Genomic DNA, 17,191 nt, shown 5'->3' with positions numbered 1-17,191 from the left:
AGCGGCTTTTATTGGACATGCTGCCCAATAAAAGTGAGACTTTGAAATTATGGCAGAAATTAAATGATTTTGTCTGCCCTCCTGCCTTATAATCTCTGATCATCATGCTGTTGGAGACAAAGAGCTGTGTGCAAAGATAGTCTCCATCCTGTATAAATCCTAAGAGGAAAAATGTGATGCACCAAAGAGCACATTTTAAAAAGCAAAATGAAACAAACCTCTTTCGGTTTATTGAGGTCTGCTGCTGTCCATTTAATGGATTTATCTGGAATAAAATATTTAGCTTGGGTTAGCAGGTGGCTGGGTTCCAATATTTCAGATCACTCAGAATCTGTTTTACTCATTTACCAAACACATAGGCTGCTTTTCTGTCAGGGGTTTACTCAAGGGAGCTCACTAACCTCTAGCATTTCTGTTGTACTCAGGTCCTGTTTTCACGCAGCTTCAAATGAGCATCTGGTAGGCCACTGTGAAAACACAAAGTTGTCTTTCCTTATGTTCTTAAAACTAAACTATATACAGTCGGTCCAGTATACCTGAAGGAGTGTTTACACCCGCATCGTTCTGCCCGGACACTGAGGTCCAGCGCCGAGGGCCTTCTGGCAGTTCCCTCGTTGTGAGAAGCCAAGTTACAGGGAACCAGGCAGAGGGCCTTCTTGGTAGTGGCACCCGCCCTGTGGAACGCCCTCCCATCAGATGTCAAAGAGAAAAACAGCTACCATAATTTTAGAAGATATTTGAAGGCAGCCCTATTTAGGGAGACTTTTAATCCTTAATTGATTATTTTATTCTTCTTTTGGAAGCCGCCCAGAGTGGCTGGGGCAGATGGGCGGGGTATAAATAATAATAAATTATTATTATTATTATTATTATTATTATTATTATTATTATTATTATACCTTGGTTCTCAAACAGAATCCATTCCGGACGTCTGTTTGACTTCCGAGAACATTCAAAAACCAAGGCGCAGCTTCTGATTGGCTGCAGGAGCCAGGGCCGTCTTAAGCATATCTGGTGCCATGGTGCAAAGATCCCTCCGGCGCCACCCCTTCCCAGAGTTTTCGTCTATTTTTTTAGGGCTGGAGGAGGTGGGTAGCGGCTGGAGGGCAGCTCCTCTGGCAGGGAAGAGGCGGAGGCCGGACGCAATGCCTCCTGGCTCAGCTGGCCGCTTCATGCCGCGGTGGCCATGGCAGGCAGCACACCGAGCGAGCGAGTCTGCGCTGAGCGAGCGAGGGCACATGCGCCATTCCTGCCGACTGTCGGCTCGGTTTTTCCCTTTTAGCCTTCTGGCGCCCCGCAGAATTCAGCGCCTGCAGGCTAAAAGGGGGAAAACCGAGCCGACGCTCGGCGGGAGCACTGCACGTGCCCTCACTCACTCAGCACGCTCGTTCGGTGTTCCCCAGACTCTCGCCTGGCGCCCTCCAGAACTTGGCGCCATGGCGCCCCACGCCACTTGCCTCTATGGGTAAGACGGGCCTGGCAGGCGCTTCCTGCACTCAATCGGAAGCCACGTCAGACGTTTGGCTTCCAAAAAGCATTCACAAACTGGAATACTCACTTCTGGGTTTGCGGCATTCGTGAGCCAAAACGTTCGGCACACAACGTTTGATACAAAAGTACGACTGTATTTTAAAATGTTAGGTATCTTCTGAAGGCAGTCTGCTAGGTGAACAGTAGCTTCCAGAAGAGCTTTCCTTTATGGCTCACATTCCTAAGCATTGCTTTCCTTCTGTAATGTTTTTTATTTTTCAATGAATCCAAAATGAGGCATGTCCTCTCATTTTATGGTTTGATGTTATTTTAAATGTATCCAACCGGGGTAGCCAAGAGCAGGCTGTTTGGAGAGCTTGCATCCATCAGTACCAACTATATTATAACAGCAGACATCAGGGGGAAACAAGCATTTGATGAAGTGCAATGGTTCAGCGGTTTCATGGCATCCATGCAGCTGACTTGGCACATTCCTTCAAAGCAGCATCATGTCTGGCTTAGGCCCTCTTTCAATTACAAAACGGGATTTGCCCAGAATTCTGCCCCAGAAGCATTACTGCTAAATTACTTTGGAACATTTTTGCACAAGTAAGAAATTAAAATGAAATAAAAACCCTGGGGGGAGGAACTCTCCAAAAACCACCCAGTGAGTATTGAGCATGCACAGTGGGCATGCAATGCTGAGAGTCTGTAGGAAGTTGGGGAAGAGATGGAATAGAAATAGATTATCCGGAGAGAAGGTGTGGCTGATCCATTTGCTACAGGTGGAACCTTGAAGGGGAGCATTCTACACTGCAACATTTTGCTGCAGCTCCCGCTGTATGTCTAATGTCCCAGGTGCACTCTCACATCTCCAGTTGAAAGGACTGGGATGCAGTTGATTGGGGAAATTTCGCTGCTGAAATAAATTCTACTTATTGGCAATGTGGGACAGCCCGGGTTACTGTTATTTCCTGGTACAGGAGCACAAAAGATATTTAGCCATGGCAAAATGCATAAATCACTGGCAGATATTCAAGTTTCTTGGGATAGGTGTTTCAAATCTAGGACAGACTTTGGTTTTTTGGGGTAATGAACATGTACCCATGTGTAATCAGTAAAGGTAATGGTAAAGGGACCCCTGACCGTTAGGTCCAGTCACGGATGACTCTGGGGTTGCGGCGCTCATCTCGCTTTACTGGCCAAGGGAGCCAGCATACAGCTTCCGGGTCATGTGGCCAGCATGACAAAGCCGCTTCTGGTGAACCAGAGCAGCGCACGGAAATGCAGTTTACCTTCCTGCCGGAGCAGTACCTATTTATCTACTTGCACTTTGACGTGCTTTTGAACTGCTAGGTGCTGCTGCCGCCTAGCACACCTGCTGGCAGTCTGGCTATCCCAGATTGTTTGTATTCACTATGACTCATTACCGTACTTTGGATTGTCCTGAATTCCACCGTTGGTAGCCAAGCCCAACCCTTCAATAGGAGCAGTTGCCAGGACATTGTTCGCCTCTGCGTAGTTCCTTCCTTAGTTCAGATATCACGATATGCAGACATATCACGATGTTTACCTGTTGATATATCGTGATATTGAAGACCAGTTATCGCCCAGCCCTAATGGGAAGCCCATGAGCAGGATCTGAGCACCCACAGCATTGTTCCTTCCTGTTGTTTCCAGAAACTGGCATTCAGAAGTATTACTGCCTCCATTGGAGGTTGAACATATCCATCAGGGTGAGTAGCCATGGACAGCCTTATTCTCCATGAATTTGTCTAATCCAAGTTGGTGGCCACCATTGCCTCTCGTGGGATGAAATTCCATTGTTTATCTGTATGCTGTGTGAAGGAAAAGAATATGGTGTCCTCTCCTAGCACTAGAGCAAGATCAGCATGTTTTGTTAACTTTCTGCTTGTGCTTCGTACCTTACCAACAAGCTGCCAGCATCTTTGGTATTTCAGCTGTTCTGATCTCCCAGAGCAGCAGTGATGGGAAATATGTTGTTATGGCTGCTGGCTAGCCATTCCAAATCTCTTTGCAATGGAATGTAATTTGTAGGCTCTCTGATAGCTGGGGGATCTCACACGCAGAGGATGATGCCAACCCGAGAGATGGTAGCATCTCTCCCACTGATGGGAGAAAACAGGTGAAGGATGATTGCAGATTATTTGAAAACTGCAGCTTGTGCAGAATTCAGCAGACGGATTTTTTACTGGGACCAGACGGTCTCAAAGCGTAACACTGATTCTGGCCCAACTGCATTGCCTCCTGATTAGTTTTTGAGACTCAATTCATAATGCTGTTTTTGATTTATAAAGCCTTATGTGACTCATAGCCCCAATACCTCTGTTTCTAGTCTACGTCACTTTCGCATGTATTCATTCATTCATCAGTCCATTTCATCCACTACCACATTAATCTGCCATTTCTTCTACTAAATCTGCATGAAAATCCACATTAAAAAACCTATTTAAATGCATGTTTCTGAACATCTTTTCTCTAAACAATTTTCTCCCAAAATGCGTATTTTTAAATATGTTTTCTTCTCAAAATGTGCACGTTTAAATGCATATTGATTAATACTCTCTTTGTTCGCCATGAACAGCATTGTAACATTCAGAGAAGTGCAAAATTTTGATTGAAAAGTTTGTTGCCATTCACATACTATTCTGGGGTTGCAGAGCAGGATAGTTTACAAAGACTGAATTTCTCGAGCTTTCCTAGCGAGATCACCACACTTTATCTACAAAGCACGGAAAGCTATGATCCATGTGTGGGAAGACTAATCCTGCTAATGATTGAGTGACACAATAACCATCTGTGTGATGCTTAGGCTGGATTGTCTTCTCTCTTGAATTATTTTCCAGGCAGAGTTTGTGCACTTTGGATTTAGACTTTATATAATTAACACATGGTTCTAGACCAGTGATGGCCAAACTTGGCCCTCCAGCTGTTTTGGGACTACAATTCCCATCATCCCTGACTACAGGTCCTGTTAGCTAGGGATGATGGGAATTGTAGTCCAAAACAGCTGGAGGGCTGAGTTTCATCATCACTGGTATAGACTTTGGTCACTTGATCACCCGTACCAGTGATTAAAAAAAATATTATTGCAGGTGTGTAATTTGTACAATTTAACTCCACTTTTGGTCACTTTCAAACATTTCTGTACTGCCCTTCATTTCAAAATTTGCGTGGAAGTGTGGTGGAAGATTAATCAGAGATTGAAAGGCTGGGTAAATAAAAATGTATTGGGCAAGATGCCTAAAAGAAAGTTGTACACGTAGAAATTATTGTGCTGACAGAACAGGTTCATTGGATACCTCCCCAAATATTTTTATCAACACACAGGGCAAAAGAACCATTTTTTTCCCACCAGCTGGAGACATTCTAGAGAGATATCAATCTATAAACTATGATTGTTATTATGGATTGAGTTCAAGATACACACGCAGTAGTCTGCAGTCTTAAAACTAGTTCCCAGAATAAAAATATTTTATTCCATCATGTCTTCTCCCATCCTGGTCTGGCTCCACACAAAAAAGGAAAAATATAGGAAGGTCTACATTGCTCTACAGTTAAATTTTCCCTTAAATATTTTGAAAATAAGTATGTGGGGGGGGGGGGTGTTCCTTGATTATAATGTTTGCTGTCTGGACAGTGTTATATGGTCTATAATTTGGTAACTTAATTCAGGCTTTGAGGCAATTTAGCATATTATTGACTTCCACGACAGCATGTTAAGGCATGTGTGTATAGGGATGAGCAGAAAAGAGCAGTTCCATTTGGTGGTTGTTAAGGCATTCTGGCAGACAGTTTTAATTCCAGTTGGAAAGCCAGGTTCCAGAATGCAGATGGCAAAATTCTGCACATTTGCTATTCACCTCAAGGAGAAAACTGGAAATATATGTATATGTGTGTGTTTAAAAACCAATGGTGCAATTGGTAAATCTTGGAGCCAGCTCACATACTGGGGCAAGATACTTGCCAAGGACTTCTGCTAGTACTACAGACTGTTGTAACAGAGTATCCCCAATTGCGTGTTTCTTGTTCAAAGGTCTGGAAGAGGAGCACAGTTTTGGACTTGTTGTTTTTGTTGCTGCGGAGGATCCTTTGTTCCATTTAAATCCAGCCTTTCTTCTAAGGGGTTAAAATGTATATAACATGGTTGCCCACTTTATCTTCACAACCACCCTGTGAGGTAGGTTAGGCTATGAGTGTGTGACTGACCCAAGACTACTCAATGAAGTTCATGGCTGAATGGGGTGTTGGAACTCGGGTCTCCCTGGTCCTAGTCTTATAGTATACTCTAACAATTGCATCATGCTGATAGGTAAAGGTAAAGGGACCCCTGACCATTAGGTCCAGTTGTGACCGACTCTGGGGTTGCGCGCTCATCTCGCATTATTGGCCGAGGGAGCCGGCGTACAGCTTCCAGGTCATGTGGCCAGCATGACAAAGCCGCTTCTGGCGAACCATAGCAGCACACGGAAACACCGTTTACCTTCCCGCTGTAGTGGTACCTATTTATCTACTTGAACTTTGAGGTGCTTTTGAACTGCTAGGTTGGCAGGAGCTGGGACCGAGCAAATCCCCGTGACGGGGTGAGCTCCCGTTGCTCTGCCCCAGCTCCTGCCAACCTAGCAGTTCAAAAGCACACCAGTGCAAGTAGATAAATAGGTACCGCTGTGGCGGGAAGGTAAATGGCGTTTCCATGCACTCTGGTTTCCATCACGGTGTTCCGTTGCACCAGAAGTGGTTTCATCCTGCTGGCCACATGACCCGGAAAGCTGTCTGTGGACAAACGCCGGCTCCCTCGGCCTGAAAGTGAGATGAGCGCCACAACCCCACAGTCGCCTTTGACTGGACTTAACCGTCCAGGGGTCTTTTACCTTTTACCTTCATGTTGCAAGCTGCCACTCAGCCAATGGCAGGAGTTGATGTACTGTATATTCCTGTGTATAAGACTACTTTTTAACCCAGGAAAATCTTCTCAAAAGTCGGGGGTCGTCTTATACACCGGGTTGTATTTCTTATACGGCGAGTATATCCCAAACTCTATATTTTAACTGCAAAAGTTGGGCGTCGTCTTATATGCCCAGTCATCTTATACGCCGGAATATACTGTAAATTACATGTAAGCATACTCAAAAATATCTGTTTTGATGAATGTTCAGATCAGTGAGGACACAAACTGAAATGGTGCACACACTGATAAGAGATACTTTAGCAAGCTGCAAAAACTGCTCTGAGAGTGTCCTCGCTGTGACCGCTGTTCATTCACACTGAGATATCACAACAAAGCAAAGCAAAGTGATGTTCTGGGGTGGTGACTCAGCTGCAAAACTCCCTGGGGATACCTCAAAGCTGGAGAGACCTTTCAGAGAAATCAATGACTAGCTTACTTCTGCAAATAATTATTTGCATGGCTTATCTAGTTCCACGTGCAACATAGCAACAGAAGAAGGGACTTGGGTGGAATTGCAGCTCCTCCTTCAGGGTTAAAAGAATAACACATAATCTGATTTCCCTGCACATGAGATGCAATTTCTTTAAAGTTCTGTGTTCCGGCCAATCTCAACATGAGTAGCTATTTTTGTGAGTAACCAAAGTGTTCTGAATCAGTTGTTGTTGTTTAGTCGTTTAGTCGTGACCCCATGGACCAGAGCACGTCTTCCACTGCCTCCCGCAGTTTGGTCAAACTCATGTTTGTAGCTTCAAGAACAGTACTGAACCAGTACTGATTGTTAATTTTTCCACATGGCCTTTTGAACCTGTGTATTGCTGTTTCAACAGGGGGCTCCTCCAAATGGCCTGTTTAGTGAGCAGTCATCCTCATTTGCTTGCACAAAACTTATGCAGATGTTAGACCAGGGGTTGGCAACCTAAGGCCCATGGGCTGGATGTGGCCCGATCGCCTTCTCAACCCGGCCCACAGATGGTCCGGGAATCAGCGTGTTTTTACATGAGCAGAATGTGTCCTTTTATTTAAAATGCATCTCTGGGTTATTTGTGGGGCCTGTCTGGTGTTTTTACATGAGTAGAATGTGTGCTTTTATTTAAAATGCATTTCTGGGTTATTTGTGGGGCATAGGAATTTGTTCATTCCCCCCCCCCAATATAATCCGGCCCACCACATGGTCTGAGGGACAGGGTCCACGGCTGAACAGGGTTGCTGACCCCTGGGTTAGCATGTTTATGGAGCATTCATTATTTGTTTCCAGGGAGGTTACACTACAATCGTTATTCATTCCATCAAGATCTGCTTGAGCAGCGATTCTACAACTTAATCATTTATCCCATTTTCTAACTTCAAAAAGTATTTTTTTTAAAAAAAAACAACATGTGGATTTGCTGTGGCAGAACACTTTAATCCACTCTACATGTGCATACCTGAATTTCTAGTAGCCAATTGAACCCCTTCCACAAAATACTGAGGCTATGTAGACAATAGCAACTTAAAATGCTTCCTTTTGCAGCATTTCAAATAGCTTTTGCACACTGCAGCACACACTATGTAGGGGGGCAGGAATATAATCAGGTTTCTCTGCACATATGACCATCCCAATGCCTATTCTTTATAGGAGCAGATTGTTTTTCATGTTAGCGGCATATCTAGCTGTATTTACCGTGACTTAATTACTTGGAAGCTTTTGAAAGTGAACAAAATGCCCTTGTTTCCTCTGGGGACTTGTTTCTGATTGTACACAATTTAGTCACCTATAGCTATCCTAAGTCGTCCTGAAATCTATGGGACAAATCACTGGGTAACTGTGGTGTGGAAATATTTGAAGGCACAGGTCCTCAAAGTGCTAGCTTGAAACCAGCAGAGGGCACCCTTCAGTAGAAAATCAACTTTTGATTGCTAGAAAAAAGGAAGCTTAAAATACCGGTATCAATGACAAAGGAGCAAGCTGCTGGCCAGAACCAGCGCAGCGAATATTGAAGAGGTCCTAGTGGAACTACCAACTTGGGACCAATAGGTTTACACCTGCAAGCAGCTGATCCTGATCTAGTTCCTAAATCCAGATAATTTAGCTGCTTGGAGTGCCAGGACATGGGAGGAGACATGGATATTTAAGCCGATTCCACCCATTCTTCCAGTTCTTTGGAATCTCAACACCTGCCCACCCTCCCTTAGAGCCAGTACAGGTTTCGCAGGCTGCCTTGGGGTCCAGTATAAATTGGTCTGGCAACCAGGTGTTTTGTTAATGAGTTGAGGTCAGCTGTTAATTCAGTTGCCTAGTCACTGATTGTACACATAATTCAGTTGCCTAGTCACTTTTAGCAGGAAAGTGCAAGAAGTTTGACAGGTAAATGATGATTTGCGGTAAGCATCCTTAGGTACCTTACAGGGGTGAGGGGCATTGCCAGAGACCTCCCACTCAAGGTCTGTGGGACCCTATGGGCGGGATACAGGGCACCTCTGAGGCTAGCCTGAGTCATCAGACCCGTGCTTTAAATCACCACGTGTGATTTAAAAGGACTGCTTAACTTGCCCTCTCTAAATAGCATGTCTGTGCTCATCTATGAACCTAATTCCCGGAAGCATCTGAGCACTACCTACCGGTACCTGCAAGCCATTTTATCTGGGAATTTCCTTTGCTGATTTCCTCATACTTATTTGCCAATAGCATTCTCTCTGTTTCATCCACCTCCTCCTAGCCTTTGGCAGAATGGCCTGTCCTAGTTTAATATTGTGTAATGTTGCAAAGTATGGAGGTATGTTCTTTTGTTAAGTCCATGGCTGAATAAGGTATTCACTCAACCATCTCTACAAGATCACGTGTGTGGCAGAAGACTATCATGCGGCGTTTTAGCACCGCACAGATCTTTAACCCACAACATGAAGGAACAGAAGTTTTTATTTTGCTTTTTGTTTGTTTGTTTGACTGGTTAGAAGTCGCTTTGTGTCGCCCTGGGCAAGAGAAAGCAATGGACAACTTAATTTATTAAATAATAGATACACTTATGATGGACTACGCCGAAATGGCAAAAATGACAGGGGGAATCAGAAACCAGGAAGATAGAAACTTCAATAAGGAATTTGGGGGGGGGGGCCGGGTTACAATGTACTTAAGAGAACACTGTAAACAACTAAAAACTTTGGCAGGATTAGAGTAACACTTGTAATGTATTATTATTACTAAGGTAATAATGAATTATTTTAAGAAAAACAGAACAGAGGAAATATATGATGAAGTAGAAAATGCCTAGAAACCATGGAAAGCTGGAGGGAAGTCTAAGGATTCGGGAATCCTAAATGTTGACCATTGTGATTAATGTTTGAATTTAAATGTATAATGTAAAATTGAATAAAAAAGAATTATAAATAAATAGATAGATAGATAGATAGATAGATAAACCACTTCGGTGGCCACAGCCAAATCAGGCCCAGGAAACATAGACTTGAACGATCTGTGCTCATTCATTTGTTTATTTACAGTATTTCATTAAAATTATATACTGCTCATACAAGCATCCCTTTAAAAACTTTAAACTTTAAAAAAATTACAGCCATAATTTAAAACATACGGGAAGCTAAAAACCATAATAGACCAGACTTAAGAAATTACGTGAACTACCCTGGGATTTTATGAGGAAGGGTGGTATATAAATCTAATAAAGGAAATAAATAAAAATGCATTATTTCATATATATATGTTGAAATGTAGGACCTAAGTCCCACCCGGGTATTAGGAGCAATGGAACCACACAAAGAGGCAACATGCCAGGCAGGATACAACAAGATTTATTTGCTCAGCATATGCTAAGTAAATGGTGCAGTGCAATCAGCTCGCAACCTGCACACTGAATTGTGGATTTACAATACTTTTATACAGTCAAAAACAGGCCAACACCTTATTTCCTTAACTACAAAAACACATGTTTTCCAAATGCAATACACCCTTCTCCCTTATCTGGTCCTGTGAACCCAGCTTGTACTCCCCTCCTCCTTTACTGGGCGTGTAGAGAAAGGCAGGCATTTGATAACAGTTTGCAAGCTACACGCCCATGGGGCCCCCTGCCTGTGTCTTAATCCAACTATTTTCATATCAATTATGTGTGTCTTAAATAAAAGTACTGGCCCTTCATTTCCCCCTTTCTTTTTGTGACAGATTTCACTCCAAGAGAGGAATCTCGTCATCTGGAGGGATACCTCGATACAGGGCCATTATGTGGGGCATGGTTGTTCGATCAATCAGCAAATACATGGGACTAAGCAAAGAACACATTAAAAAATGGCTATGGGATCCAATAATGTGGTTCCAACCCAGGGGAGCCAGCCTCTTAAAAATGGCTGAAGCCTCTAGCTGGTGGTAGTGAAATCTACTACCACTTCTTCCATAGGGATGAACCCTCCACTCTGGATTCCCAGTGGGGGCAGCACCCCTGCCCTTGGATTGTTTTTGGCACAGAGGGTACATGCTCTGGATACTGCTATCACAATACTATATTACTTGTGGAATTCTAGCACCTTGGGTAAAACATTTTTTTTCTCAATAGTGGGCTATGCTTATTTAACAGGAAGGACCACCAGCAACTGAAAATGCTGTTTGTTTTGCCTTTTTGTGTGTGCATGTTCCCAGGTGTCAATCTAGCTTACTCTGGTCTCTTGACCTTCAGCATTCCATAGCAACAATTCCTGGGGGATCCCTTGAAGGGCTTCCCTTTGACCATTTTCGCCTTGCCATAGGTTTTGGACAGGTTTTGAACATGTCGTGAGAGAGATGTTCTTGCCTTGACCTTTCTATGGGATGCATTATTTGGCGTTGGTTTTGCACTTATAGGAAAGTTGCTCAGTTGTTCCAAGGGGACCAAAGAAAGTTCATTACACCTGGGATACATGTCCAATCAAAACTAAGTCATTTAGCCCCATTAACTTTCCAAACCTTTCTGGAAAGGGCTGCTGTCCAATTGTGAATTTAACCCTGTATGGGATCATTCCTGCTAAATCAAAGCATCCTGTTATCTGGGCTTTCATGAATCCTGAAGCTTCTCCTTGATAAAATGAACTAAAACAATCTAAAATGTGTAGAGAAGGCTGGTACACTGCAGAGTTCCAGGTGGGAGAAAGAAATGCGGTCATAAATTGATCTAATCTAAATCTTGGACTGATCTATTCAAGTAATTAAATGCATGAGAATCCTCCATTGGGGTGTAAGCAATAATACGTTATACAAAGAATATTAAACACAGAAACTATTACACCCAACAATTCCCCCTTTGTCAGTCCCATTCAACACATTTCAGCATTCCTACACGATTATGCTCCATAATACATAAAACATACAAATTATTAATTCTACACCATTTGTATATCTTGAGGCAATCAGGTGAACTTGAGATAATTTTTGCTGCTTTTGCATGTAGCTCCAACCTTTTGGGCACAAGGGCTTTCTAACCCTTGATGAAATGTTATAGTTTTCTAGGTTCTTTCCTTCTTAGATTGTGATCAAAGAGATAAAATGTTCTTCATAATACAATTACTCAGTTCCTCAAGTCTTTTATGAGAAGAAATTGTTGTGGTGCATTGGCAGGCTGCTTAGCTGGTGAGGAGATTTTATTTCCTGTAAAACATCCTTTGAAAATAGACCTGCAGGGGGTTGGGGTCTAAAGATATAATTAGTTAGAAAATAATAATAACAATCAAGAAAAAGGGAGAATATTATAGAAATTTCTTCTTGGGAGGAAGCTGTCTGTTTAATTTACTTCACCTAGTTTGGCTGTGGAAGAAACAAGGACAAAATTTTTGTTAATTAGGACACAAGTTCCTTATATGGTTCTGAATTCTCTTTGAGGTTCGTGTATCCTAGAATCATAGAATCATAGAGCTGGAAGAGACCACAAGGGCCATCCAGTCCAACCCACTGCCAAGCAGGAAACACCATCAAAGCATTCTTGACATATGCCTGTCAAGCCTCTGCTTAAAGACCTCCAAAGAATGAGACTCCACCACACTCCCCGGCAGCAAACTCCACTGCCGAACAGCTCCCACTATCAGGAAGTTCCTCCCAATGTCTAGGTAGAATCCTCTTTCCTGCAGTCCAATCCACTGCTCCATGTCTGTCCCTCCAGAGCAGCAGAAAACAACCTTTCTCCCTCCTCCACACGACACCCCCTTATATATTTGAACATGGCTATTACATCACCCCCTAACCCTCTCTTCTCCAGGCCAAACACTCCCAGCTCCCCAAGCTGTTCCTCATAAGGCATCGTTTCCAGGCCTTTGACCACTTTGGTTGCCCTCTTTTGGACACTGTTCCAGCTTGTCAGTATCCCTCCCGAACTGTGGTGCCCAGAACCAGACATAGCACCCCAGGTGAGGTCTGACCAGAGCAGAATACAGTGGCACCATTACTTCCCCTGATCTAGATGCTATACTCCTATTTATGCAGCTCAGAATTGCATCGGCCCCCTTTTTAGCTGCTGCACCACACTGCTGACCCATGTCAAGTCTATGGTCCACCAAGACTCCCAGATCCTTTTTACATGCACTGCTCTCAAGCCAGGCATCACCCATCCTGTATTTTTCCCCTTCATTCATCCTGTTTGAAAGGGAATATTATTAGACAGACTTATAGTAGGAGTATCTGATATTTATACCTGTGGAAAGAATTTGGCATGTTAGATTTTGGAACTTGGCAACCTCTTAATTAAAACTTCATTTTGCTCCTTTCTCTTTCTCTTCAAGCTGACATAGCCTCTGTGCATGTACAGAGTTCATATTTCAGCAAATCTATTGTACCATTTAAAATGCTCTTGGCTAAATCATAATTTGAATAAAGGAAGGGAAAGGTGAGGAATAGATTTTAAAAATAGGGTTAGATTTCAAACAAAAAAAACAGAAACCTAGCAAAAAATTTCCAAAGCCAGTTTAAATCCATTTTCCTAGTTTGGAGTCCTAATATAATTTGCTACACTATTTCTTGTTTCTTGCACCAAACAGACATATACCCCAGGCAAAGGAAATTGGGATTTATTTTTCCTCCTTTTTCTACAAGTTTTGGGGTACAGATTTCTATTCCAAAATTACACAAATTTGGATAATTATTTGTGTGCTCTATTTCTGGTCATTGGCGGAAAATCATCCACTCCCTTATGTACGGGTGAAATGACCAGAATCAGAATTTCATAAATTTAATAATTACAGCCATGGGCAAACTAAATTCCTTGCCCCCTTATGTATGGGTAGAATGGCCAAAACCTAATTATGAATTCGTGTGTGCCTAAACTTTGCAGTTCACAAAAATTGCTGACAACATGGTGAAAACTCTTTGGATACTCATCTCAATGCATGATATACCAACTCCACTTCTTTCTAAACACCATTTCTTAAATTCCATTCCAAACTCTGAAAACCAACGCTTGACCAGATTCAGCCCATTATACTACACCACCAGAATTTAAACTCACTTTTCCTTGCTTGCAGACACATTCTCTCTTTCTCCTTCTACCTACCTAGCACCTTCACTGCACATACAACATACAATCCACCATTTAACTCCCCTACTCAGCAAGAAATTTGTAGGCTTGCAGACACGTTGCCTTCCACCTAGCCATAAAGTAACAGAATTGGAAGGGACCTAAGGTCATCCAATCTGACCCTCTAAAACAATGGTTCCCAATTAGGGGTCCGGGGACCCCTGGGGGTCCACGGAGTACACCCAGGTGGTACACGGCCCCATCCCTTGCCTCCCCCCAACTAATTTTTTGTCATTTTTGCATGGTAATAGCACAAATTTTATGGTCTGTTATAGCGCTGTGTGGTTTTTCAATAGATTGGCCAGAATCCATCGCAATAAAAAATTTTGACCTGCCAATACATAGCAATGTTTCACTCCTCAGGCTGAGGGAAAACAGGGCAGCCGATTGCGAAACCCTGCCTTCCCCTCACACTGACAGATCATCCTCACTTCAAGGCACCATGGCACTACCTTCCCTTCTCACTGAGGCAAAGCAGCCTTTCTTAATCAGCAAGAAAGCAGCAGCAGCCACAGTGGGCATGCATCTTCACTGGCTGCCACCGCTCGCTGCCCTGCTGATGGCGGCTTGAAGTACCGGTACCCCCTCATCCCCTTCCACTCAAACCATGTGGTGGAAGTGACTCTGCTTCCTCCCCCCTCATCCAACCTCTGTGGCTGCTCCTTCCCTCAACCCCACTAGGCCTGGCTGATACATTGCCCAGGACCAGCATGAGGGACAGACTGCAACTACGGCTTCACTCAGCGGTGTATCATGGGTGAAACTGCTGCCTCCTGAGTCCCTCTGCACGCAAGCAGGTGTGGGATTGCGGCTGCTCAGCTGGGGAAATGCAAGCTCTGTCCCAGTTCTCCATTGAGAGGTATGCAGTTGCATTCCCTTCAAGTGGGAAGTTTAACCCCCACCTTGCCTCCAGCATGAGCCAGCGAGGGGTGAGGTCTCTGTTAGACTTCCCCCCACCCCCTACCACCGCCTGGTCCATATTTGGGGGGGGGGCACACATCATGGTTTATCAGGATATAAGCTGCTGATATACCATGATGTTGAAAACCAGCTATCACCCAGCCCTAGTCTGTTTTTTAGTATCCCTAAAATCCATTGCTTATTAGGAGCTACCCCACATTTTGTTCAAAAACTTGCTTTGCAGAGGTAACTACCATAGAGTTATCAAAAATTTCAAAAGTAGGGGGTCCTCAGTAATTAGCTAATTGGGAACCACTGCTCTAAAATACAGGGTTCACAGCAAGATTTGTGCTACCAGAGAGACACATACATTTAAATACAGACATAAAACTGGGAAAGGAATCCCAGGCTATGCCCTATCATGCAAGCACACAAGTGTACTAGGAAAATAAGAAGGGGAAGATAAAAATACCAATATTTATATAGAAGCCTTTAACAACCCTTAAGATAAACAGTTCAAGACAGAAGTTACTTCCTTAAACTAAAAAGTCTAAGGGATGCTTATAACACATAAGATACCCAGGTTGGGTGAATTTTCTAGAGAACAATCATCCTCACTTGCATGGTACGCCTAACGCAAAGGATAGGAGTAACTTAAGGGTTAAATAAGCACATACAGAAACTGAAAAGGGGTGAGTACTTTTCACACCAAATGGAGTTCCTAGCAATACTTTCCCCACTCCCTTTCAGCTTCCCCATGAAAGGAAGCTTACTTGGGAGTAAGTTTACTTATTAGTAAATCCTGGCTGCTCTCACAGAAACTGTAGGAGCCCTTCTGCCCAACTGAACCAAAGGCACCACCAAAGCTAAAACTGGATTCAGGTAGACAATTGCTGGCTATGGAGCCTCCACCTTTAATAATATTTTCCTAGAAGGCATGCCGTATTAAAAACATTAGGCTAAATTCACAGCACATTTCAAAGTAGAATAGAACATGACGGTAGATTAGCTCTCTCATAAACTCAATTCCAACTAAACATTCCCCATAAGTTCCAAATTTCTTTCCTCGTTAATTGCAGGGGGGGGGCAATCCCCCTCTCAGAATACAGTTTAACACGTACAGGAATTCTTTCCTTTCCTTTCTACCACTTAGAGGAAGACTCTATTTTGGAGCCCTTTTCAAATAACAAAACCTTTGCACACCTCATTCTTACATTGCCATGTTTAAGATTGATCAGGTCCAACATGGCTTCTTTAAACTAAAATTTTTAGAGCAAGCTTGCGATTATAACTATCTGTGGATATTATGGCCAAATTTAAACAAATCCCTTGAACATTTTCAGTCTTGAGTACAGCTCTTATTTACTTCAAGAAAAAACAAAGATCTCTAACATACAGACTCTCAGGCTGGATTTTTCTCTAATTATTTATGGGTTTCTGTCTGGCCTTTTGACAGAGACACAAAGAACAGACTCACATATACTTAACAAACACACATAACAGACAACATGTAACATATAACCATATATATATCTTTCCTTCATTTTAAGGAATTTGCTTGTTCCATCAAACTCTTATACACTGGGGTTGATGAGCCTCCCCCCATTTTCCCTTCACCTCAATTATTCACTGCACTCACACACTCGCACCTGGGTTTCGTGGCCTGGGTGGTCGCCCACACGCAGGAAACGCACTACTGCCCAGTCCGGTCTCTGCCAAGGCAGAGACCCACACTCAGTTTTGGGTTTCCTCTACGGTCCCCCACTCTTTCACACTCCATGCATATAGGCGCCTCACACAAACAGCCTCCCAACCTAACCTGGTTCCCTTTTACCTTCCCATTTTTTTATTCATTTCTTTATTTTTATTTATTTATTTATTTATTTATTTATTTAAATTTATTTTTACCTTACGCGTTTACCTTTACGCGTTTACCTTTACGCGTTTTACTCCGTCCCTTATGGAAGGATGGTTCGGTCACGTCTTACCTCTACTGCGTGCCTACTAGACCACTTCCACGAGGCTGATCAGGCCTCTTGCCCCTACCTCTGCTGCGGGGTCCCTTACTCACCCATCCTGCGGGGTTGAGACAGTCTCTTTCCTTCAGCCGGCTCCATTCCTTGTCACTCCACTCATCCACGGCACGGCAGCGATCGCGGATACTTGCTTTCAGTTTCCCAGCCACAAGCAGCTGGTGCGCGCTGAAACATCAAGCAGCGGCTCCGCGGCCCCCAACCGGACCGGGGAGGTCGGACCTGCCCTTGTGTGGGTCCAAATGTCCTGTACAAATCCCGGACGAGCCCCCAGAAATGTAGGACCTAAGTCCCACCCGGGT

This window comes from Zootoca vivipara, chromosome 9 (genome assembly GCF_963506605.1).
Source record: "Zootoca vivipara chromosome 9, rZooViv1.1, whole genome shotgun sequence".
In the NCBI taxonomy this organism is placed as follows: Eukaryota; Metazoa; Chordata; class Lepidosauria; order Squamata; family Lacertidae; genus Zootoca; species Zootoca vivipara.
This window is presented reverse-complemented; position numbering follows the sequence as displayed.